Source organism: Pleurodeles waltl, chromosome 1_1 (assembly GCF_031143425.1).
Source record: "Pleurodeles waltl isolate 20211129_DDA chromosome 1_1, aPleWal1.hap1.20221129, whole genome shotgun sequence".
NCBI lineage: Eukaryota > Metazoa > Chordata > Amphibia > Caudata > Salamandridae > Pleurodeles > Pleurodeles waltl.
This window is the reverse complement of record NC_090436.1, coordinates 822,010,607-822,035,971: the sequence shown is the minus strand read 5'-3', so window position 1 is coordinate 822,035,971 and position 25,365 is coordinate 822,010,607.

The following is a 25,365-nucleotide window of genomic DNA, read 5'->3' as shown; positions in this document are numbered from 1 at the left end:
TCTGCAGCTACTGCAGGTGTGAGAGGTTCCCAGGAGGCACCCGTGAGCCCAGCCAGTGTGCCAGCACTACCTGCCAAGGCCAAGAAGGGTTCACCACCTAGCAAGGGCAAGAAGGGGACACCAGCCAGCAGGGGGAAGGAGGCACCACAACCCAGCAAGGGCAAGAAAAAGAGAAAAAGACACCAGCTGGCAGAAGACAGGAAGGGGCAAACAACACCAGCCATGGCACTTCAGCTGTCCGAGGCTGCAGGTGAAGGCCTGGAGGCTCCCACCACTGCCAGCACCTCCACCTGCACCACGGCTAGCACCGCTACCTGCAACGCGTCCAGCAGCGCCACATGCACCGCCACCAGCAGCACCACTGCCAGCAGCAGCAGCCCCAGTGGGCAGCTGTCCGAGGTTGCAGATGAAGGCCTGGAGCCTACCACCACCACTGCCAGCACCGCCACCTGCAGCACAACTGGCATCCACTGAGCAGCTGTCACCGCCGGAGAGCAGTGTGTAGTGATGACTACATGGGCTGCATTGCACCCTGGCCCCTGCAACATCTATCTGTGTGACATACAGGTGAGAGACTGTGACCTTGCCCCATCCAGGATGAAGCACACTGGACTCAAGTCCCCCTCCAGAACCAGTGGAAGAAGGTATCCACTCAGCCCCTCCTTGCCAGGATGAAGCACACTGGGCACAAAGCGCCCTCCAGAACCAGTCGAAGAAGCCATCCACTCAGCCTCTCTTTGCCAGGATGAAGCACACTGGGCACAAGGCCTCCCTCCAAAACCAGTGGAAGAAGGCATCCACTCAGTCCCTCCTTGCCAGGATGAAGCACACTAGGTACTAGGGCCCCTCCAGAACCAGTGGAAGAAAACATCCACTAGAGAGACTGTGGCTTTGCACTCCCCAGGACCAAGCAGTGGGCAAACCACCCACTTGAGAGACTGTGGCTTTGCACTCCCCAGGACCAAACAGTGGGCATACAACCCACTAGAGAGACTGTGGCTTTGCACTCCCCAGGACCAAGTAGTGGGCAAACCACCTACTTGAGAGATTGTGGCTTTGCACTCCCCAGGACCAAGCAGTGGGCAAACCACCCACTAGATAGACTGTGGCTTTGCACGCCCCAGGACCAATCAGTGGGCATGGAGACCCCTCCAGGCCATTGGCGTTGTAGCATCTTCCGGCTGAGGTGCCCCCCCATTCCCCATCCCCCTGAGGTGCCTGTGTGTTTTCGACCTGATGCCCCTGCAGTGTTCTCTCCGTATTGAGGAAGGAGTCAAGTGTGGCCTTGACCTATGTGTTTTGACCCAGTGGGCCATGGACATTTTGGAGTGGGCATTGTCCCTCCTTTTGTACATATTATCTATATTGTGCATACTGTTTATTGATATGAGTACGTATTTTCCTAAAACTGTACTATTACACTCATTTCACTCCATTCCTTTTGTCCTTGCGTTATTCCTGAGGGTTACGGGGTGTATTTGTAATGTTGTTGCATCTGTTTGTGTGTATGGTGTTGGGGACAGGGGTGCTGCATTTTGCGTGTGTGTGTCACTCTCTTTTTCCTGCGCCCCTCCCTTGTGTGCTAGGTGCAGTACTCACTGTGGTTGTCTTCGCCAGCGTTCGTGTTCCTGGTGTATGAGAAGGTTCACCAGCATTGGGAAAAAGTGCAGCTCTGGCTCCATGGCGTTGTGGTTCTTCCTTGAGTGTCAAGAGGTGAGTCGTTTCCCTTCAAAGTACAGTTTCCGCTGTGCTTTTGATGTTGTTGGTACCGCTCCAGAAAAGCTGGTGGATAGGCGTGTTGTAATGCAGTGGGCGGTACATTGTCTTCCGCCTGGCTGTTGGCGGTTACCGCCATGGTGTTTGTTGATACCGCCGTGGCGGTCGGTGTGTTAAAGTAGTTGTTTGTGTTGGTGGTTTCCGCCGTGGTCATGATTCCAATTTTTTTACCTCCAGCCTGTTACCGGTGTTACCGCCGCTTTATCACCGACCCCCAGGGTTGTAATGAGGGCCTAAATGTGTAATGTTTTTTTCTAGACACACCGACCATCAGTGCCGGAGCCAGCAGCGCCAGCATCAGCACTGACAATGCAGTGCCAGTGGTTGAAGGGGGAGTCTCAGTGTCAGCAGTGGCGGGCGGTGGTAAGTCATATTGCTTGCTTATTGACAATTAATAATATACTCACTGCAAGGGTGTAGTAGTGTTGTTGACTCACTCATGAACACCCTGCTGTAGCAGATAGAGCGGGAGTTAAGTAGTAATGGCCTCTTCAATCTGTAACTCAGCAGACAAAGCTTCATAATGAACTTTAACTAGGATGGATTTATGGAAAATTGAAAGAAGGACGGAAGGAGAAAGGAAGTATGAAATATAATATGAGTGAAAGGATGTGTAGGCCAAAGGGTGCATAATAATCATATAGGTGGGTGATATGATGCATGGGTGGGTGTGAAGAGTGGATGAAAGTGTATATGGGTAAAAAGATGCCTGCCCAGGTGGGTGAAAGGGTATGGGTGAAAGGATGCCTGCCTGGATGGGTGAAAGGAATCCTTGGGTGGGTTGATCTTGGATGGGTGAATGGGTGAAAGAATGCATGAGTAGGTATTAGGTAAATGGATGTTGGTGAAAGGTTCATTGAGAGCCATGTTTGGAATTGTAATGGTTTTCAATGGTGAAAGACTGGATGAGAGAATATAAAACTTAAATGGTGTGTATCAGAGCCAAGGGTGAAGAATAGGAATACTAGAAGAGCAATGCAATGATGAATGGATAAATGCTTGGAAGGAAGAAATAAGGGAGCTCTTCTGGATAGGGGTGTTCTTCTCATCTACTTTACTTACTTGGAATGGTTTTATCAAAGCTTTGAATTCAAAGGGTTCGGTGATATTTCTGACTAGTCCCTTGACTCAGTATTTTGCAAGCGAAGCACATAATATGTATTCCATTATCATTAATCATCACCTCCCTCCCTCCCTATCTATGGCATTTCACCAGTGCCACCCATGATGACCTAACAGCTGCATGGTTCAATTCATCAGAATCAGCACTGCAATGCTGGTTGTGCAATGTGTATCTGCTTAAGTTAGTTTAATGTGTCATTTATGTTCAAAGTTTTCAACGCATGGCAATGCAAAAACAAGGTGTCTTTCCCTTCCCTCCCAGTGCCCACTCAATCAGTCACTTCCTAGTACTTCATTCTTTTAATCTTTCTTAAGTTCTGTCCCAGCCTTCTGAAGAATTTGAAAAATCCATTCTTTGCTTGCACCACATTTTTCTAGCCAAGTAATATAATTCAGTATGGCTTCCATAACTGATTTATGTCTGTTCAAATTTGTCCTTTTCAACATTTGCCATCCACACTGACACACTACTGGCAAAACCTTAGGCACATGATGAGGATGGTGAATTGATCAGTAAAGCATTTACTCTACTTACCCAGAATAATCCCCTCTAATTTACCCTGCAGTGGAGTAAGTTAGGATTCCTTTCCTTACTGCCAAGGCAATGCATTGTGTTGGAAAAAGTAATTATTACAAAGTGTGGGGAGAAGGGTGATGAGGGCAGGGAGTAAAGTGTGACTAAGTAAGTGCATTTACTTTTGCGGATGGGATAGTCTGTGATAAACATGCCAAATACAATCTATATATCCCATTTGTTAATCCTTTCCTGTATGGCAGTACATTGTTTTTCCCAATGGCATGTTTGTACAATAGAACAAGCTTACTTCTTAGCACAAGTATGGAATACCTGACACTTCCAAGGTTGCGCTTGGAACATGGATTGGAATTAAAGGCACTCCCAAGATATACTAGAAACAAGGTTATGTGATACACAGGTAGGAGTTGAGGGCACTTGAATGCTAGAAAACACAGTTACACTTGCTTCAAGGCTGGAGTCGAAAACACTCTCAAGGTATGCTACAAAACTGGATTACAACTCAATACATAAGTTGGAAGTATTAGCTTGAGTCTGGAAACCATCTCTAGTCCATGAGTGTAGGAAGTTGGCTCTGTATGTGCTATTTCAAAGTAAGGAATAGCATGCACAGAGTCCAAGGGTTCCCCTTAGAGGTAAAATAGTGGTAAAAATAGATAATACTAATGCTGTATTTTGTGGTAGTGTGGTCGAGCAGTAGGCTTATCCAAGGAGTAGTGTTAAGCATTTGTTGTACATACACATAGACAATAAATGAGGTACACACACTCAGAGACAAATCCAGCCAATAGGTTTTGTATGGAAAAATATCTTTTCTTAGTTTATTTTAAGAACCACAGGTTCAAATTTAACATGTAATATCTTGTTTGAAAGGTATTGCAGGTAAGTACATTAGGAACTTTGAATCATTTCAATTGCATGTATACTTTTCAAGTTATTCACAAATAGCTATTTTAAAAGTGTACACAGTGCAATTTTCACAGTTCCTGGGGGAGGTAAGTTTTTGTTAGTTTTACCAGGTAAGTAAGACACTTACAGGGTTCAGTTCTTGGTCCAAGGTAGCCCACCGTTGGGGGTTCAGAGCAACCCCAAAGTTACCACACCAGCAGCTCAGGGCCGGTCAGGTGCAGAGTTCAAAGTGGTGCCCAAAACGCATAGGCTCCAATGGAGAGAAGGGGGTGCCCCGGTTCCAGTCTGCCAGCAGGTAAGTACCCGCGTCTTCGGAGGGCAGACCAGGGGGGTTTTGTAGGGCACCGGGGGGGACACAAGCCCACACAGAAATTTCACCCTCAGCGGCGTGGGGGCGGTCGGGTGCAGTGTTAGAACAAGCGTCGGGTTCGCAATGGAAGTCAATTAGAGATCAAGGGATCTCTTCAGCGCTGCAGGCAGGCAAGGGGGGGCTTCCTCGGGGAAACCTCCACTTGGGCAAGGGAGAGGGACTCCTGGGGGTCACTTCTGCAGTGAAAGTCCGGTCCTTCAGGTCCTGGGGGCTGCGGGTGCAGGGTCTTTTCCAGGCGTCGGGACTTAGGTTTCAGAGAGTCGCGGTCAGGGGAAGCCTCAGGATTCCCTCTGCAGGCGGCGCTGTGGGGACTCAGGGGGGACAGGTTTTGGTACTCACAGTCGTAGAGTAGTCCGGGGGTCCTCCCCGAGGTGTTGGTTCTCCACCAGCCGAGTCGGGGTCGCCGGGTGCAGTGTTGCAAGTCTCACACTTCTTGCGGGGAGATTGCAGGGTTCTTTGAAGCTGCTCCTTTGGATAAAGTTGCAGTCTTTTTGGAGCAGGTCCGCTGTCCTCGGGAGTTTCTTGTCGTCGTCGAAGCAGGGCAGTCCTCAGAGGATTCAGAGGTCGCTGGTCCCTTTGGAAGGCGTCGCTGGAGCAGAGTTCTTTGGAAGGCAGGAGACAGGCCGGTGAGTTTCTGGAGCCAAGGCAGTTGTTGTCTTCTGGTCTTCCTCTGCAGGGGTTTTCAGCTAGGCAGTCCTTCTTCTTGTAGTTGCAGGAATCTAATTCTTTAGGTTCAGGGAAGCCCTTAAATACTAAATTTAAGGGCGTGTTTAGGTCTGGGGGGTTAGTAGCCAATGGCTACTAGCCCTGAGGGTGAGTACACCCTCTTTGTGCCTCCTCCCAACGGGAGGGGGTCACATCCCTAATCCTATTGGGGGAATCCTCCATCTGCAAGATGGAGGATTTCTAAAAGTTAGAGTCACCTCAGCTCAGGACACCTTAGGGGCTGTCCTTACTGGCCAGTGACTTCTCCTTGTTATTCTCATTATCTCTCCTGGACTTGCCGCCAAAAGTGGGGGCTGGGTCCAGGAGGCGGGCATCTCCACTAGCTGGAGTGCCCTGGGGCATTGTAACACGAAGCTTGAGCCTTTGAAGCTCACTGCTAGGTGTTACAGTTCCTGCAGGGGGGAGGTGTGAAGCACCTCCACCCAGAGCAGGCTTTGTTTCTGTCCTCAGAGAGCAGAAAGGCTCTCACCGCATGAGGTCAGACACTCGTCTCTCAGCAGCAGGCTGGCACAGACCAGTCAGTCCTGCACTGAACAATTGGGTAAAATACAGGGGGTATCTCTAAGATGCCCTCTGTGTGCATTTTTTAATAAATCCAACACTGGCATCAGTGTGGGTTTATTATTCTGAGAAGTTTGATACTAAACTTCCCAGTATTCAGTGTAGCCATTATGGAGCTGTGGAGTTCGTTTTTGACAGACTCCCAGCCCATACTCTTATGGCTACCCTGCACTTACAATGTCTAAGGTTTTGCTTAGACACTGTAGGGGCATAGTGCTCATGCACATATGCCCTCACCTGTGGTATAGTGCACCCTGCCTTAGGGCTGTAAGGCCTACTAGAGGGGTGACTTACCTATGCCACAGGCAGTGGGAGGTTGGCATGGCACCCTGAGGGGAGTGCCATGTCGACTTAGTCATTTTCTCCCCATCAGCACACACAAGCTGGCAAGCAGTGTGTCTGTGCTGAGTGAGGGGTCCCTAGGGTGGCATAAGACATGCTGCAGCCCTTAGAGACCTTCCCTGGCATCAGGGCCCTTGGTACCAGGGGTACCAGTTACAAGGGACTTACCTAGGTGCCAGGGTTGTGCCAATTGTGGAAACAATGGTACATTTTAGGTGAAAGAACACTTGTGCTGGGGCCTGGTTAGCAGGGTCCCAGCACACTTCTCAGTCAAGTCAGCATCAGTATCAGGCAAAAAGTGGGGGGTAACTGCAACAGGGAGCCATTTCTTTACAATGAGCAACACAGTTTAGGAGCCAAAATTGGAAAGCGGTTCCTGAGGTAACAAAATCAAAGAGAATACCGAAAGGCCTGCAAATGCTACTAAAGATCAGTGTGCACTATCCTGGGGGAAAGTACTTACCCAGAAAAGCACTTTACAGGAGTTCGAAGGTCGCAGGTTGGTTGTTGCTAGAAGATAGAGAAGAGGTGGAATCGTAGCTCATGTAGGGAGACACTGGAGAGGTCTCGGAAGTCAGGATCTCAGAGTCACCAGAAAGGATCATTGTATGGTTTATGGATGACTTGGCAGAGGAGTGCTGGAACGAGATCACGCAGTAATGAAGAGATAAAGGTCCAGGCCACTCAGAAGATGAGTACAGGTGTCGCGTAGGCTATCATTATCCTAATGAGACTACTGGATTTCGAGCAACAAGATCGTCCACAATGTGGGGGACTGAGTCTAACCCACGGTGAATGACACTTGTCACTCTAAGTCTGGGTTTTGCTCCGGCTAACTAGCAGTGCCTCTTCTCTCCCAAATGGAAGAGACAATTGGGAAGCCGAGCGCATGACATCTTAGTACTTCTCAGGGAAATCGTGGTCACTCAGGTCACAACCGGTTCTCTCATACACAGTACGGTCTCATATATAAATGACAAAGGCAGTTTAAGTTTTAAAGATTGGTTTAATAAAACAACTGCATTTTAGTTAGCAAAGCGTGAGCTGCAATAATCAGAACTGTACAACACAGCAAGATTAAAATAGTAACGATGAGAGTGAAGCACAAGAATAAAGCTATCATAGTGCTGCTAGATTATTTTCTCTCTACGTTATATTTTGAGCACAGCATGTGAAGCTCTAAGCCTGCCTTTCAGGTTCCCCCGGGAGGACATCAACCCTCATACCTGAGCAAAGGCCTGCAATCTGCATCAGCATCTGCAACGGGGCATTCAGCATCTAGCTGTAGGTCCCTGGCTGGAATCTCCCTCTGACGTGTACTAGGACTAGGAAGTGTTTTTATAACTAACATGCAGATGTTCTAAGAAAATGTCCCTACGTAAGGATGTGTATTTTCTACGAATACTGGAGACTAAACTTCTACCACGTTTACCGGCAATGTACCAGACTGTAGCCTTGACTGAAGCACAGGGCGATCAAGAATGCATTATTTGAGAACACAGTGCTGAACTAAGCTAAACAGTGTGATAGAAGAAAGTAAAACAAGACCGTAAAAACTGGTTATTGTAAAATAACAGTGCAAAGACGAATAAAATATATCTAGAGCAAAGTGCACAGCGGCCTAGTATGTTAAACTAACGTGCATGAAGCTATATTAAAAGTGGCTACACTACACCCTCTCCTTGTAGAAAGTGGTTTAAGCCCAAGCTAAAATGCCCTAAGCTAAAATATATTTAAAACCCTACTTAATTATAACAAGTCAAGAGGACACACAAGCATACTATTTGGCAATTTTAAAAAATGAGCATGCGGCCAAAGCCGAATTTAAAGGAAAATGTCAATTTAGGACAGTTCCAAATCAAGCATCAGTCATGAAAAGCAGGAGATTCTCCACTTCGGCAGATGACAAAACTGGTAAATCCACACCAAAAACTACCAAGGAGCAGGTGTGTTCCATAGCCCCAGTGTCAACCAAGGCGGCATCCCGTGCAGTGCCTATGAACGAGTTAATGGTAACTAACTGCAGGAAGGGTAGCTCGTAATCAGCTTCTCTGAGCAATCGCAGCTGCAGCGCGCATGTCTGGTAATGAATCCTCAACGAGAACATCAACAGATCAGCATCAGTCACTGAGGGGCGTTGCTGTGAGAGACAAACTTCCAGTGCATGTTCAAAAGAGCACCAACGGCACGAAACACGGGCTGCACACAATCCAAACGTTCTGAATGAGAGACCAGTCACACCCCAAATGTTCCAGGAGTTTTGCTCCAAAGTGCTGCATCATGCGTTCACGACACAACCGCGCTGATGAGAGCGCCTTCATTTGTCCTTGCTGTGGTGGGACAGCCATTGCGGAAAAACAACAGCAACAGCTAAATGCGGGCTAATAAAGCCAAAGTTATTGGAAATCCCCCAAAAATGCTTCCGAAAATTGAATGAATAGCCGAAGGTATTAAACCGAATATAGAGGAAAAGGTGTGAACAAAACCAATACCAACAGCTTTGAAAAAATGTGCTAATCCAGCCGTGCTGGACGAATTAAATATACATCCCACGAGTTCACCAAAGTGTCTCGGAAAGTTCGTATTTAACAGGGACTGTATTTCTGCCGATGACCTTGCCACCTGAAGTGCGTAGGTCTCACGTGCGGATGTAAGGGCCACATGCTTCTGAAACAATAAAGCCTTCAGTCTACTTAACTTGTCAAAATTCACCTTGGAAGTAGCAATGTGAGGCCAGATATCTGCTACCTCCCTAAATTTAGTGGGGGAAACAACATGTTCCCGCAGCATGTAACGACCTTAGAGACCGAAACAACGTAAACTATTCCGGCCCGCATGACACAACAGTCTTCACTATTGAGGAGGACGTAGCTGCCGTTTGAAAGCACCTGGAACGTGCGTTTAATCAAGGGTACTGGAACTCCCTTCAGATAGCAAGCCAAGTTTGCAACCGAGGCATTACACGCCCCATGCAAGGACAGCTGCTTACAAATCATCGAATGGCTGACTGAAGTCTCCCAATCACTACTGCTAAGAAAGACCTCTTTCATGCCATTGAGGCATTTGTACGAGAAGGGAAGCTCCCACACCTCATGGATGTAACTATCGCCCAACTTTTCATATCTGCCTACCGAAACATGTTTCAAACAAGAAGTGAATTGTAATGTAGAAATAGGCAGATTAATAACCCCGTGTATCAACCACTCTGCTGAAGGAATCTCAGCAAAGGTAAAAGGCAATCTTTCTATCTTTTCAATGTTAAGCATGACATAAGTCGCCTCCTTTTTAGCCATTAGTTGTTGTTGTCGCGTCAAATTAAAGGAAAAAAATATTTCCCTGGCACTGATGTGCTGCCACAGAATGCGACCCGCCTTCAATGTCTGAAGTGTCCAACCCAACTGCACACTGGACCTGGTCTGACTCTGTCCATGATATAAAGAAGACATATCAGATCGTATGATGTCTATAGCAGAAGAAACAATGTTGTTAATTGTAAACATCCGGTTGGACAAGGTGTGAATCCCACTATCCACAACAGCTAATGCCTTTTTCAGATTTTCCTGATCTATCTGCCTTAACCTGGCTGCAGCCTCTTGTGAAAGTTTCCATATTTCATTGTATACCTCATACAAGAAACGCTTCCTACGTGGTATCTTTGGGCCTGACAAAAAATCTTGTAAGTCAGTGTTGTTAGACAGGAGACTGAGATGTGTCTTAACCGCCTCTAGTGAGGATGATTTTAGCCACTGTTGGCACAGATTTCCTACACTATGGCGGTCATTCTGACCCTGGCGGTCAAAGACCGCCAGGGCGGAGGACCGCGGGAGCACCGCCGACAGGCCGGCGGTGCTCCAATGGGGATTCCGACCGCGGCGGTAAAGCCGCGGTCGGACCGGCACCACTGGCGGGCTCCCGCCAGTGTACCGCCGCCCCATTGAATCCTCCACGGCGGCGCAGCTTGCTGCACCGCCGCGGGGATTCCGACCCCCCCTACCGCCATCCAGATCCCGGCGGTCCGACCGCCGGTATCCGGATGGCGGTAGGGGGGGTCGAGGGGCCCCCGTAAGAGGGCCCCTACATGTATTTCACTGTCTGCTGCGCAGACAGTGAAATACGCGACGGGTGCAACTGCACCCGTCGCACAGCTTCCACTCCGCCGGCTCGATTCCGAGCCGGGTTCATCGTGGAAGCCTCTTTCCCGCTGGGCTGGCGGGCGGTCTGAAGGCGACCACCCGCCAGCCCAGCGGGAAAGTCAGAATTACCGCCGCAGTCTTTCGACCGCGGAACGGTAACCTGACGGCGGGACTTTGGCGGGCGGCCTCCGCCGCCCGCCAAGGTCAGAATGACCGCCTATATGTTGTAATTATGTCAGCATGTTCTGGTGATATATAGCGAGGGTCTGACCTACTCGTTCGGAAACCCCCCGAGGAGGTGACAAAACGTTGATGACACCCGTTGGTATCTATTGGACACAATAACCACCCGCCTGGATGTGTCAGCGAAGCATTAAACGTACCATTCTGGACCCACTCATTAAGCTTAATAAAAGTTGCATTCGTGTACTTTTGCCAGTTATTAAATTTTGCAGGGGCAGGTATACTGTGCATGTTTAATTCTCTGATTGTTGCTAAGCCTGAACAACTTGACTGTTGTACCGTTTCATTTAAAAAGATCATTTGAACGAGGATGAGACATGCTCTAAACAATGTTTCTCTACCCTTGGTCTGCCAATTTTTTGTTCCCCAAACACTTTTCAAATCAACATTCTTTGACCAATATTCATAATCTTCAATTAATAACCGGGAAACAAAAGAGTCCGAATATATACATTTTGTGTTGGTCAATAACATATGTTCATCCCTAGTCGGAGTTACCTTAAAATAATATGACTCAGCATTTTTTTGATGATGCCCAGAAAAATACGCAAACTTTTCAAAATAAGTTTTTGAATTTCCTTGCGGGGGAGTTGGGCCATGTTCCCATTGTGTATAATCAAGTATTGTTTTGGACTGCTCGCTTTATGTATGAAGTGGTGCCCATAATAATTATAGCAAAACATGTCACCATAATTTTCTTTAAACTGGTAAACATCTTCATTTTGATAGACAGTATAATATTGCAATTCGGTCATCATTGAATCAACTGTTTTCACATCCCAATCATCAGATACAATGGATACAATGCCTGGTATAACTATATCGTTCATGGATAACTTTAACACATACGGTATTTGAATAATTTCAGTGGGACCATATATATTAAACATTACTTTGTCCCTCACAATCCCATCAGGAATTGGTACTGCAGAAATGTTCACAAAAGACAAGTCTCTTCGAATCTTATGTGATGAAAAATGTGGTTTCAAAACCTCCTCCACCTGTTCAACCGCTGATCTCTCAGGAAAGTGGACATGTATAAACAAGAAAAAAGTAACGACAAAACCAATCCAAAGCAGGAAGGCTAGGACAGTCAGGGAAAGCCATACATAGTTCCATGGAAAAAACTAAATATGTTTCTTTAAACCAATGTATCAGCTTGCGTGCACCTGACAGGTCAGCAGTCGAAGAGGCAAACGAGTCCGATAGACCTTCGTTGTAGTCGGCAAAGTAACCAGAGGCAGTTCGTGCAAAAGGCATTGCCGTGGTCAATGGAGGAGCTGGTGTTTCCTGTGGTGGTACACAGTAGACAGCACCATCCGTCTGGGTTGTAGTCATAGTGACTTGATCAAATGTTTCTAAGTTGGTTGTTGTTAGTGGAACTAATGCAAGATCATCATCATCCACCCTCCCCAAGCTCGGAGAGGCATCAGTGTTGGTATAAACAACTTGAAGCGGAACTTCTTCTCTAGTAGTGGGAGGGATTCCGGAACTACTGGACGTTTCTCTTGGTCAGCTGTGTAGAATCGGCCACATGTTGTAGTTTGACATTGTCAATGGAAACAAAGCGATTTTCTTTGGCACCTGGCAACGGTGGTAGAATAACAGTTCTGGTACCGTGTATCCCCAACACAGGGACGGGTGCTCGATAAGAAGGGCCAAATTTCTTTTTCACTGCGACCTTTTCACGCACAAGATCCCCAACTCTGGGAATCCAGCCGGTAGGTGTTACTGGCACATCCTTAATTCCTGTGGAGGTAGCACTTTTAGAAGAGTTGTCTTCACGGAACTGCTGTAATTCCTGTAAAACAGTGGCACGATCATTTATGTCAAAAGGTGTCTCCGCTGCCTCCACACCAGGACCATCAAGATCCGGAACAAACATTTGTGTTCCGAACAGGCACTCAGATGAAGTACGACCCCCCAGGGACCTTCTAGGCAGGGTATTTAGTGCTCTCTGAACTCCATACAGGTGGGTTAGCCAACTACGACCCGTATCTAAGACCCTGGCCGTTAAGGATTGCTTTAAATCGCGGTTTAATCACTCCACTACAGAATTTCCCTCGGGATGAAATGGAGACGAGTACTGGAGCTGGACCCCCAACCAAGCCATGGTGTCCCTGAACGCCCTTGAGGCAAAAGCAGGGCCCTGGTCCGAATGGAATGCCGCAACTGCATATGTACCGACAAAGACTCGCAAATCTTTAATAACAGTCCGAGCGTCAGCCGAGCGTTGTGGCCACACCCACACAAATCTGGAGCAAGAATCAACAGCGACTAATATATATTTGTATGCACTATCAGGTGTTAATGGACCGTAATGATCCAAGTACACACATTGTAATGGTCTATTTGAGATTAGGAGGGGTGTCTGCGGCGGGCGCTTAGCTGTGGAAACTTTAATTTGTTGACAGATGTCACAACAAAGGACATACTGCTTAGTCTCTTTATAGAGACCAGGCCACCAATAACGGGCCTGCAAGAGTGAGATTGTAGCCGCCACGCCAGCATGTGCAGATGCCACCCCTTCATGCGCTGCTTTAATCAATTGAGGTCTTACATCTTTATTGGGGATGTCGCGTACGACTACTCCTGGAATTTTAACTTCAGCGTTCAGCATATTTCCCATCAAGTATTGACATTTACTAGGAAATCCTTTAGGATGAGGCGTACCATCAACCGTAGCTTTAATGGCAGCCATAATGTCTGTGTCTGGTTTGGAACTCAAACGAGTCACTGCAGCTACAGTGGCGACTGCCACTGCTGACTTTGTGGCTTCATCAGCCAAAGTATTTCCAGTAACGTGTATTCCAACACGCTGGTGTCCAAGTGTATGCACAACATGGACTTTGGGTAGCGTCTCTTTCAAGTCTGCTACCTTCCCCCACAGGAGTCTGTGTTTTATGGTGTTGCCTTTTGAATCTCTGAACCCATTCAAGCGCCAGTAATGTAGGTATTCATTAAAAGACTGGATGCAATAATATGAATCACAAACAATCAGTGTGAACTGTGTCGGATCCGTGTGTTCTAGAGCCATTAGTAGAGCTTTAAGATCATCCACTTGTGCTGTACAATCCCCTAAGGTCTGTGTATAGGTATGTTGGGGACAGAATTTCTCCCCCTCCATATAGCTGCTCACGACCGCACATGCAGCAGAATATTGATGTTTAGTTCCAATCACTGGTTGCGCAGAGCCATCGGTGTACATGACTACATGATATTGATCAATAGGCAAGGTGTCAGCGGGAACTGGATATTCTACTTCATACTGTAGAAATTCTTGAGTTTGTAACTTTGGGTCAAAACTGTAGTCTACATCAGTGGCTGTTAAAGACGTAGCCCATTGTATCCATCGTGAATGAAGTGCTTTTGCATTCAGGACGCTAGCTTTTGTAACAGCCTCTAGGGCTGGAATAGGAGAAACTACAATAATGTGTTTTCCTTGGGCAAGAGGTCCTTCTTTAATAACAGCCATCTGCCCAGCAGTGAGAATTTTCTCTGTGGGTGCAAAGCGTTGTTCAGCAGCGGAATACAAATGTGATTTGTATGCAAATGTGACATAAGTAAAACCAATGGCCCCAGCTATTACCCTGATGACCACATGTGTCTTATTGTCCCGAGTGTGTAAATGTTTTGCTGCTAGCATATCTGCCTGTAACTCTCGAAGAGTATGTGTATGTTCAATTGTCCAGAATTCGCTTGAAAAATCAGGACCTATTTACTCATATAAAGGTTTTATGTGTGTAGCATAATCAGGAATGTATGTTCTGCCAAAATTTAGAAAGCCCAATAATGATTGTAGTTTTTTAATCAAATTTGGTGGTTACAATTGTGCAAATTTTTCTAAAAATTGTGGCGCTAGGCTCTTCCCTTCATTCGACAGCTCATATCCCAGGAACAGGACGCTGAGGAAGGCAATTTTTGACTTTTTGAAATTAAATTTGTAGCTGAGTTCGGCAAACCCTACAACAATGCGGGCTACCCCTCTTAAATGTTGTAGTAACTTGTCATCCATGAGATATCTATCGTCCACATATGACAAAGCTTCAGGGCCTATCTTGTGTAAAATAGCAGTCACACGAGCTGCAAACAGTCCTGGGCTGTTCTTATACCCCTGAGGCAAACAACAGAATTTTTCTGGGAGCCTAGTGCGCTAAAGGTTGTTAAGTCCCTGCTTTCAGGCACTATATTCTGGCAGAAGAACCCATTTGAGATATCCAATGTCGTTTTATATTTTTTCTGCACAATGTTGCTCATTAGTGCAGTGCTCTGTGAGTTTTTGTATAGCATATGTACGTGTATGTCCGTTTAAATGTTTGTAGTCTAAAACTGTTCTGTATGAATGGTCCGGCTTAGCTACAGGGAATAAGGGGTTATTCATCGGTGAGACACAGGGTTCAATCACACCCTGGTATTCTAATTGCGTAAGTATCTCTCTCACCGGTGCCCTTGCTTCATGTTTTATTGGACACTGCGGTTGTGGCTGAGGTTCACTTTTAATGGGAATGACATGGTATGGAGAATCCCTATCCCACCCTACGTGATTTCTATATAACGCAGGTGCTTGTGCTAGAGCCCATTCTATAGAATAGGACTCAGCAAGTTCCTCCGGAAAAAGGAGCGAGAAGGAAGGTTTAATAACCTCTTCTCCATATGGGCAGGTGTGGACAAAATCAGGCGGCCAATCTTGTTCGGCCACCAAAATGTCATATATTTTTACTACACGGTCCCAAAAGATTGCGTGTATGGTGCGTTCAATGTTTCCTTCCAATTGTAGAGTTACTCTATACACCCTATTGGGTTCGGAGACACGCATGTCCGCTGTTTCTACTGGTATAAAGTCATCAGTTGCTTTCATCTCCAGATGCGCTAGAAGATTCCGCCGAACTATTGGGACCTCTGCCGCGCTGTCTAGCAGTGCTAGAGCCCAGTTCTTGTTCTTCCAGAGAACCCTCTTCCTGAGTGGCATGTCTGACTGAGACAGCTGCCACTTTTTTCTTTTTAAATTGTTGTTTTTGTTGTACTGGTTTCTCTTCCTTCTTAACAGAAACCTCCGAAGAGCGTTGTGATTCCTGTCTCAGTTTCACGTACCCTGTTCTCCGCTCTGATCGCCCACCTCTCTCATTTCTCTTTTCCGATGAGTCCTGAAAGGAACAAGATTGGCGTGTATCAGTATATTGATATCTATGAGGTGTTTTTATACAGTATTCTTTCTATTCCTGAGATTATATCTATTCTGTGGGGTCTCCACTCGTGGAGATTCTCCCCTTTCTTTTTTAGGTGTTTGTTGCTTTTTCTCCCAGCGTTTCTTATTACCCTCAGGTTGTTGCTTAGTATTATCTTTATTAATTTTACTCTGAAATTGAGGTTTTTGTGGTCTAGCCCCAAGGCTATTTTGACCGATACTGGAATATGTTTCCGCTATTATTTTAGGCAGTTCTTGCTCCTGATCTTGTTGCAGAACGTCACGGAGCCGCATGCGCACTGCAAGTGCAACTGCTTCCCCTTTAAGGTTACTTAGGATAATTGAAGAAACTAAGCAAAGTTGGCCATCAGTTGCATTCCCAAATCTAGGGCCGGGGCAGCCCCGTATTCATCTTGAATTTGTTTACGCACTTCCGGTAGGTTGGCTAGCGTCGGTGTACTGTGTGCCGTTGTATAGAGCACGGCAAATACTGTGCCCCATGTATTACAGTGTTCAACTGTAGGAACCATCCCAAAGGGCAAGCACATAGTTCATATTCTATGTTCATCCTGAAGTCTCGTATGGGGAAATACTGCCTCCAGCGTATTAATTTTTTGGGCTAGCCAAAACAGAGTCTCCTCTCGTTTGGCTGGGACTTTACCCATAATAGAGTGTACAGTCACCGGATTTATACCAGGTGTTACTGCATGTGGTTGTGCTGGAGCAGCACGCGCTGGGTTTGTATTTAGTGTCACAAATTGTACTAATCATCTGTATATTGCTGTTAACTCAATATATAAGCGTCGAACCTCAGCTATCGCCATATTCGCAACCGCAGGATGAGGTGTATATGTGGCCAATAAAGGTCAGGTAGGACCGTTATTACTTAGTGGACCTAATATTACTGGTAAAATTGTATGGGGTAGGGCGCCATCAAGCCAATTATTATGTTCTTGATAAGATAGAGGTATCTCTAAGTATGCGTACGCCCTGTATTGCCCAGGCGTGTTCGCAACTGTATATGTATGAAATGTATTTGTGTTCACATCAACTGCTGGAAATATGACCCAAGAGTAAAACAGCTCTGTTCTATAGGCTGCATGGGCGTCCACCACAAACGTGACTGGACCTCCCTGTGCTGTAAGACCATGTGCTAGTAAAAGTGTTGTAAGTGGTTGTCTCATGTTAAGAGATATTTGTACAGCCTGGGGATTCGCCATCATATAAGCACTAAGAGTTCAGAGAAGGCACAATAAAATAGGGTTTTTTCCTTTTAAGGTTCAAGCTTGAACAACCACCTGCTGAAAAATAGGATTACCTATACGTCTGTGGTAGAAATCCTCAGTACCACGAACGTCTCCGTATACGGAACTGAGGGGTCATTTTATAAAATGAGCCCAAGATATGCCGGTGGACCCAAAAATTAGAGCCAGACCAAACGTTGGCGCCGCCATGTCACGTAGGCTCTCATTATCCTAATGAGACTACTGGATTTTGAGCAACAAGATCGTCCACGATGTGGGGGACTGAGTCTAACCCACGGTGAATGATACTTGTCACTCTAAATCCAGGTTTTGCTCCTGCTAACTAGCAGTGTCTCATCTTTCCCAAATGGAAGAGACAATTGGGCAGCCGAGCGCATGACATCTTAGTATTTCTCAGGGAAGTCGTGGTCACTCAGGTCACAACCGGTTCTCTCATACACAGTACGGTCTCACATATAAATGACAAAGGCAGTTTAAGTTTTAAAGATTGGTTTAATAAAATGACTGCATTTTAGTTAGCAAAGCGTGAGCTGCAATTACCGGAACCATACAACACAGCAAGATTAATATAGTAATGATGAGAGTGAAGCACAAGAATAACCTATTATAGTGCCGCTAGATTATTTTCTCTCTAAGTTATATTTCGGGGACAGCATGTGAAGCTCTAAACCTGCCTTTCAGGTTCCCCCAGGAGGACATCAACCCTCATACCTGAGCAAAGGCCTGTAATCTGCATCAGCATCTGCAACGGGGCATTCAGCATCAAGTTGTAGGTCCCTGGCTGGAATCTCCCTCTGACGTGTACTAGGACTAGGAAGTGTTTTTATAACTAACATGCAGATGTTCTAAGAAAATGTCCCTACGTAAGGATGTGTATTTTCTATGAAAACTGGAGACTAAACTTCTACCACGTTTACCGGCAATGTACCAGACTGTAGCCTTGATTGAAGCACAGGGCGATCAAGAATGCATTATTTGAAAACACACTGCTGAACTAAGCTAAACAGTGTGATAGAAGAAAGTAAAACAAGACCGTAAAAACTGGTTATTGTAAAATAACAGTGCGAAGCCGAATAAAATATATCTAGGGCAAAGTGCACAGCGGTCTAGTGTGTTAAACTAACGTGCATGAAGCTATATTAAAAGTGGCTACACTACACAGGAATGAAGCTTGTGCTGGACAGGAATACAGGAAGATCCGGGCAACTCAAGAGATGACTGCAGGGAAGCTGATTATGCAGGACTTGATGGGAAATCGGAGGGGTCCGGATACAGGTTCGAGGCCAAGCCCCAATGCAAGTTCAGAGGGGTTATTTATACAGGAAGCCAAGAGTTTTCAAGAAGGGCACATATCTCACATGGAGACTTCCAAAGGAACCTTCGAAAAGGCACATACAAACGGGCATTGCTTAACAGGCAGCAGGTGCAAACGGTAATTGACTACAACAAGTACAACGGAACCCAAGTGCATGATGGTACAACCTAATGGTTGACAATGGAAACATGACTATCCTAAAAGGGCATGTAAAATTGTGTAAATTTTATTAATCATGATGCAGTTAGTTAAAACCTTTACATGATGAAAGAATACGTCATATAAGGTACAAAAGCACATGCTAAACAGGAAGACCCTTCAATGATTGTCCTTAGTGCTGTCAAAAAGAGCTAGTGCATCACAGATAAGAGCTATGAATGGGGGCAGGTGTTACCAGTATCAAACAGTTAAAAGGTGCAATGAAGTACAAAAAACTAGAGGTCTTTTCAGTATTGTCCTTAAATGTGCCAAACAAACACAAAGTAAAGTGCCAGTATGTGGACTCTTCTGTAATTGTCCTTAATGCTACCTAAAAGAGCTAGAGGTTTGCAAGTGGGAATGGAGACTGGGACGCATATTACCAGTATAAAAACAGTTTGAAAGGAACAGTTGCAAACTTGAAACAAGAGGAATCTTCATCAATTGTCCTTAATTGAGCCAGACTTGCACAAGGTAAAGTGCCAGTGCATTGAAAGTGCAGATGAAAGAGGGAACGTCTTTAGGAAATAGTTCCTCAGGTTGGTTGTGCGACAGCTCACACCAAGAGCAGTGAAGGCCAGTGATGATGGCACCAGTGTGAGTTCAATAAAATTCAGTTTCCAGCGTTCAACCCCTCGTGAACCCTCTTCTTAGAAATCACTTACTTTGAACCAAAACCCCACAGAATGATGAGGAGAGCTTATAGTACATACAAAAATTATTTATTTAAGAAATGAAAGTTACAAAAGTTCATCAAGACATCAAAATATATAGAATAGACCTCAGTAATCTGGTAATCCACCATTCACCCAACGAGGAGCCATATAGCAGTATCACAATAGAGCTTTATTGATTGTCTTTACAATGCCAAGTAGCCCAGCCAACGCGTTTTGTCCAACAATAGACTTTATCAGGGTTGACATATCCATATACGTATAGTGATTGTAGTTTTCATTATATTCTGCTGCCTCACAAATAATGACACTGAAGTATTGTGTTCTGCCCAAGTGGGATCTGTATAGTTGAGAGCACAGCACCAAAAGCAGAAAGCTGTAGGTGGATTGTAGTTGTGCGACAACTTTGAATAGCTGCTCCACAATGATAACAAATTTTACTATGTAAGCTATTACTTGGGGTTCCAGCCTTGCAAGCAGAACAACAAGGCTTGGCAGCATGTTTTTCCTTCATGAGCATTTAAATGGTAGCATAGAAGCTTTCTACCTCCTGGTAGCAGAGGGAAGCATATATACAATATGTGCAAAATAGATGCTTCCGGCCCCAGACACAGTCTGCATGATGGCGATATTCGTTCTGGGGCCCATGGTGGCAGCTGCTCCTTTGTTACTAGAAGGCAATGTCTTAAGGCTAAAAATCTGAGTGTATAAAAGTCTTTGATGGTTTCAAAAATATAGCTCTGTGGCATTGGTGATTTATGTGTGTTGATACAAGCCCACTAGTGTTTACACTTGTGGAAGCGTTCCTTATCTTGTCCCCAGGATAATAGCTTTGTTGTTTGTTCAATGCAAGTTTAAAGGCATTGTGTGATAAGAGTGCTTCCTTCTAAATACATTGTGAGGCCAATGCTTCTAAGGCTTCATTTCTTGTGTGGGCCCAACAGTTTGTTTTGGCTGTTGTCTGAATCTCTTTCGAGGTGAATGATTTTAGTGTATTTGGGGGTGTAGCAAGGTGCCAATAGTATGTGGTATGGCTGGGGAGTCTTACTATGTAATACTAACGCATTAACCAGAAGTGGACCTTGGATTCACATTAGTAAGCCTTAGCTAAGTCCTGGTAGAGTGGCAAAGAGCAGTCAGGATACTTAGAGGAACAGGTAAAGCATTTCACAACAACCACATGGACGATAACTAAATGATACGACTCAAAAGAAATCCGACACCAATTTAGAAAAATAAAGCAGATTTTTATCTTAATTTAGAAAACAAGCTTTTTATCTTACACACAACGGGAGTTATGAATTTTTAAAACATTAAAAAATAGAATACTTGTATTGGTCAAACGACTCCCATTGAAGTCAATGGGGAAAATCGTAGTGTGCAAACTGTCACTTGTAGCATGAGCTCCGGGGAACTCACTTGGAGTTAAGGTCTTATGGGCCCCTAGACCAAGGCTCAACAGTCAGTTACTAGTTACCTTGCCCAGGGACTCTGGGTGCAGAGGTGCTCTGGCTGTCCCTGGTGCTGACGGGATCCACAGGCACTGTCAAAATGCAGCACTTGGCAAACACACACTTCAGGGTGGACTCACACTCTAGCCTTGGAAAGTAGAGGCCTTTGGGGTCCCATGACCTGAATTCACCAGCTGGAACTTCGCCACCATGTCGGTGGCTCTGAGTACAGAGGTGGCCTTGCAGCTGTCAATCATGGGGACTGGTCGCACCAGTGATGCTTTGCTGGTCCTCTCAATGACGTCTCCTTCAGGATGCAGATTTACAGAAGTGGGGTCATTGCTGATGCCGGTCACTATGCTGGAAACTGGCTCTGGAGTTGGTGGTGTCCAAGAAGCTGTCAATCACCAGGCTGGTGATAGACAAGCCTTGGTAGTGGCAAATACAGTCCATGGTTACTTTGTTGGCAGGATGTCATCCAGAAACGGGTAGCCACTTGAAACTTGGTGAGAGCCTCACTACCACTTCTGGGGTGCGGGTCACCGACTTTCTCTGGGCTCATTCATGAGGGGCCTGATGTGTTGCGCTTCTGGGGATGCAGCACAATATTTCTTTTGCAGGTTGCAGGTGACTGATACTAACAGTCGGGGAGTCTGCTTTAGGGCTCTGGCCTCCACTGGAGTCTTTCTTGCTGGGAGCAATGAGTTTTCACTACGGACACACATTGATCACACAGTTCCAGTATATGGTCTCCTCACAGCACTTAAGTGTCCTCTCTTTGTGCTGCAGTGGAGTCTGAAGTCCTGTTGTCAGTGATGGCGTCTTCTTTGTTCCTCTTCTTGATTTTTTATGTCAGAACTAAGGTTCTGGTGCCAGGAAATCCTGGTTCAGGGGGTGATAAGGGTATGGGGGAGGGTGGTCAATGGGTCACTAGTCCCTACAGTTAGCCACCCCTGAAGTGATGACTTTCTGTGGAAGTATGTCACTTTTCTACCCAGAACCCACTATTCCTAGGGTTTGCCAACATGGCAGAAGACTTCTCCGGCTGTACAGACCCTCTAGCCCACCCTAAAGTTGTGGCTAGTCTTTGGGGGCTGTATGCCTCCTGAATAGCTCATTTTCCCACCTGCCAGAGTGGTCTGGCGGGAAGGGCTTTGTCCTCAAGTGGGGGACAAGAGATTACAGATCAAGGGCGGTGAAGTTTTGTGGTTCACCGCCTTGATAACTTTAAACACTAGGGGGGTCATTCTGACCCTGGCGGCCGGTGACCGCCAGGGTCACCGACCACGGGAGCACCGCCAACAGGCTGGCGGTGCTCCCTCGAGCATTCTGACCGCGGCGGTTCAGCCGCGGTCAGAAGCGGAAAGTCGGCGGTCTCCCGCCGACTTTCCGCTGCTCGGGGGAATCCTCCATGGCGGCGGGGCGCGCTCCGCTGCCATGGGGATTCTGACACCCCCTACCGCCATCCTGTTCCTGGCGGGTCTCCCGCCAGGAACAGGATGGCGGTAGGGGGTGCCGCGGGGCCCCTGGGGGCCAATGGCATGGGCACTGCAGGGGCCCCCGTAAGAGGGCCCTGCATAGTATTTCAGTGTCTGCAAAGCAGACACTGAAATACGCGATGGGTGCAGCTGCACCCGTCGCACCCCTGCAACTCCGCCGGCTCCATTCGGAGCCGGCATCCTCGTTGCAGGGGCATTTCCGCTGAGCCGGCGGGCGCTCTTTTGGAGAGCGCCCGCCGGCCCAGCGGAAATGTGAGAATGGCCGCCGCGGTCTTTTGACCGTGGTGCGGACATTCGGCGGCGGGACCTTGGCGGACGGCCTCCGCCGTCCGCCAAGGTCTGAATCAGGCCCTAGGCTTCCTGGGAGGGAGGATGTGTGACCTCCCTCCTGTCTAGGTCCTTTGTCTCCATCCTGGGGGAAGTGTTAGCATGTCCAGCAAGAGGGCAGACACTGTCTTGGTGGCAAATGGTTCAAGAGAGCCCGCCAAGGCAGGGGAAAGCTGGTATCTTGCTGGGCATCCTCTAAGGACGCCACCAGGGTACATGCTAGTTAATCCTGGGCACAAATATCATGATCAGGGTTCAAAAGCACACTGTTTGATACCAAACACTGGGGGAATCAACTGGGCCATCATGGGGCTGGACATCTGGGGACTGCCCAGGTGCCAGCTCATGTTATCTTATGGCCCATCGATCACTTGCAATAGCATTAAGTTTCAAATACTAACACAGAGTCATATATGCTTGTGGCTATATGTCCACACTCATAACACAGTGCACCCTGCCTCCTGGGCTAATTGAGGTCTGCCTTTGGGGTGACCGACCTGTGCTTTGGCAGTGAATGGACTCTGCCTGCACTTGGTGTGGGCAAAGTCGAACTAGAGCAGGCAAGCTGCTTGTGCATGCTGGTACTATTTACCAGGGCCTTTCAGGAGTGGTAAAGTCCTTGCCAATTTGGTTTACCAAACCATAGTACCTTTACAGGGAAAAGGGCATTGGCATTGGGGCCTAGTTAACAGGTCTCATGCTGTATCAGAGTAAAAAAACAGCATCTAGCAGTTCAAATGGGTGCAAAAAGTGAGGTGGGGCATCTGCAAAGAAGCCCAGTTTGCTACACAACCCTCTCCCAGCCAACACATCCAGGTGACTCAGCCCACTCCTAGGAGAGTATGTGAGGAAGAAGCAAGCAAACAGGCTATTTTATTGCAGGGTATACTCTGCTTCAAATCCTCCTTGTAAGGTCACTTCCAATAGGAAGCTGGCCCATCTGAACAATGATAGGACCCATTTTAAAACTAAACTTTGCTATAGCTGTTTTATTTGCTTTTTCCCCTTTTACCTTGGATAGTGAGGTGCCCACCTCATCCATCCCTATCCTAGCTAAGGTGACACCTGGCACAGCCACTGAGGTTACCCAGCACTTGAGCAACCCCACCATAAACAGCAGGGTTAGTGGGCCTAACTTAGTTTTGTCTATGGGGGGTGCCCCCTATGCCAAGGTCAGTGTTGCCATGAAGACTAGCACCCACCAGAGGCTACTGACTGCTGTCAGTATCCAAAACCACACCCTAAGCTCTCCACTTACAGTAGACTGAGCTTCACAAGGGGCAGCAGTGAGTTCTTGGAATCTCTCATACTGTTTAGAGTGGGGGATTACCAAATCTTGTGGCAGGCATCCTTTTTCCATCTCCCTTCTGCCTGACTTTTCAGGACTTCTTTTGAAACAGTTGAAGCCTCACCAGGGCCAACTTTGTGTTCTACAGTTACTGGGCTAGAAGACCCTTGGCTCACTGGAACTCCAGTTAAGATTGGCTTCCCTTTCCTTTTTCTCTTCTCTTTTTTTTGAGACCCCTGTTGTCTAACTACAGGGACTGGATGCCCAGGAACTTTGGGTTAGGTGCCGCTCTGGGCAACCACTCCACTTGGGCTCTGACCAACCTCTGGTAGGTCATTAACCAGGAGGAAATCCAAGGGAAGGTCAAAACTGACCACGACCTTGTGCCAACTAAATTTACCTTCCCTTTCCAGGGACACTATGGCTACATGCCTAACTGAGACGTTCCAAGAGGCTACCCTTATTTTCTTGGTTTCTCCCTTCATATACTGATCTGGGGTCACCAACCAGTCCGCCACTGTGGTGTGACTGACACATGTGTCTCTCAGACCAATGGCAGGAATCCCACGCACCTGAATGGAGTGGAAGTGTCTACTCCCACCCTCAGGGATCACCAGCTCACCAAATCATTCTGTTTCCTCCCCTGTGGCTACACTGGACAGCCCAGTGCTAGCCACCTTTCTCTTGGGACAGGCTGGGTCACCCCTGTAGTGACCTGACCCTTCTAAGGCCAGTCTCCTCTCTTCAAGCTCAAGCCTCCTTTCCTCCAGGGAGAGCTGCTGAAGCCTGGTCTCTCTCAGGAATTCTACTCACCATTTCAGTGGGGGGGGGAGCGGGGGTTTTGAGAGTGACTCTGGACACTTCCAACTGGTGAAGGTGGAATGGGGAAAGATGGAGAATCATGGTCCACATCTCCTTCCTCTCATCTTACTGGGGCCAGGGTTCTTCTTCTGAGGAGGAAGCCTCTTCCCTAGCTCTGTTTTCCTCAAATGAGGTGAGGTCCTCTGTGAGGCCCTCTCTTTTGGCAGTAGCGCTAAAGCTAATTCCCCTACATTTGCAAAAAGGCCTCTGATCATTGATCTTGAGGATGGAGAGGAATGGCTGATTAACTGTTTAAAAATGTGTTTACCTAACCACTTAGATACGTTTTGGAATGTAAAACATTTTGAGACCTATTGAAATGGGAATGTAACACATGGCCCTAGCAATTCTAGTTAAACTTGACTGAACAAAAATCTAAGAAATAGTTTTTGGGTCTAGGGACAGTTGAGGATTTCTCGTGTACCCAAAAATATACTTAGGTCTAAGTGTTGAAATGAAACACAAGTTCCAGATCTGCACCGCTGAAACACCAATGTAGCAAGGTGGCAGGATTATGTGGTATGACTGGGGAGTCTTACCATGTAATACTAACAACACGTTACCCCGAAGTGGACCCCGACATTA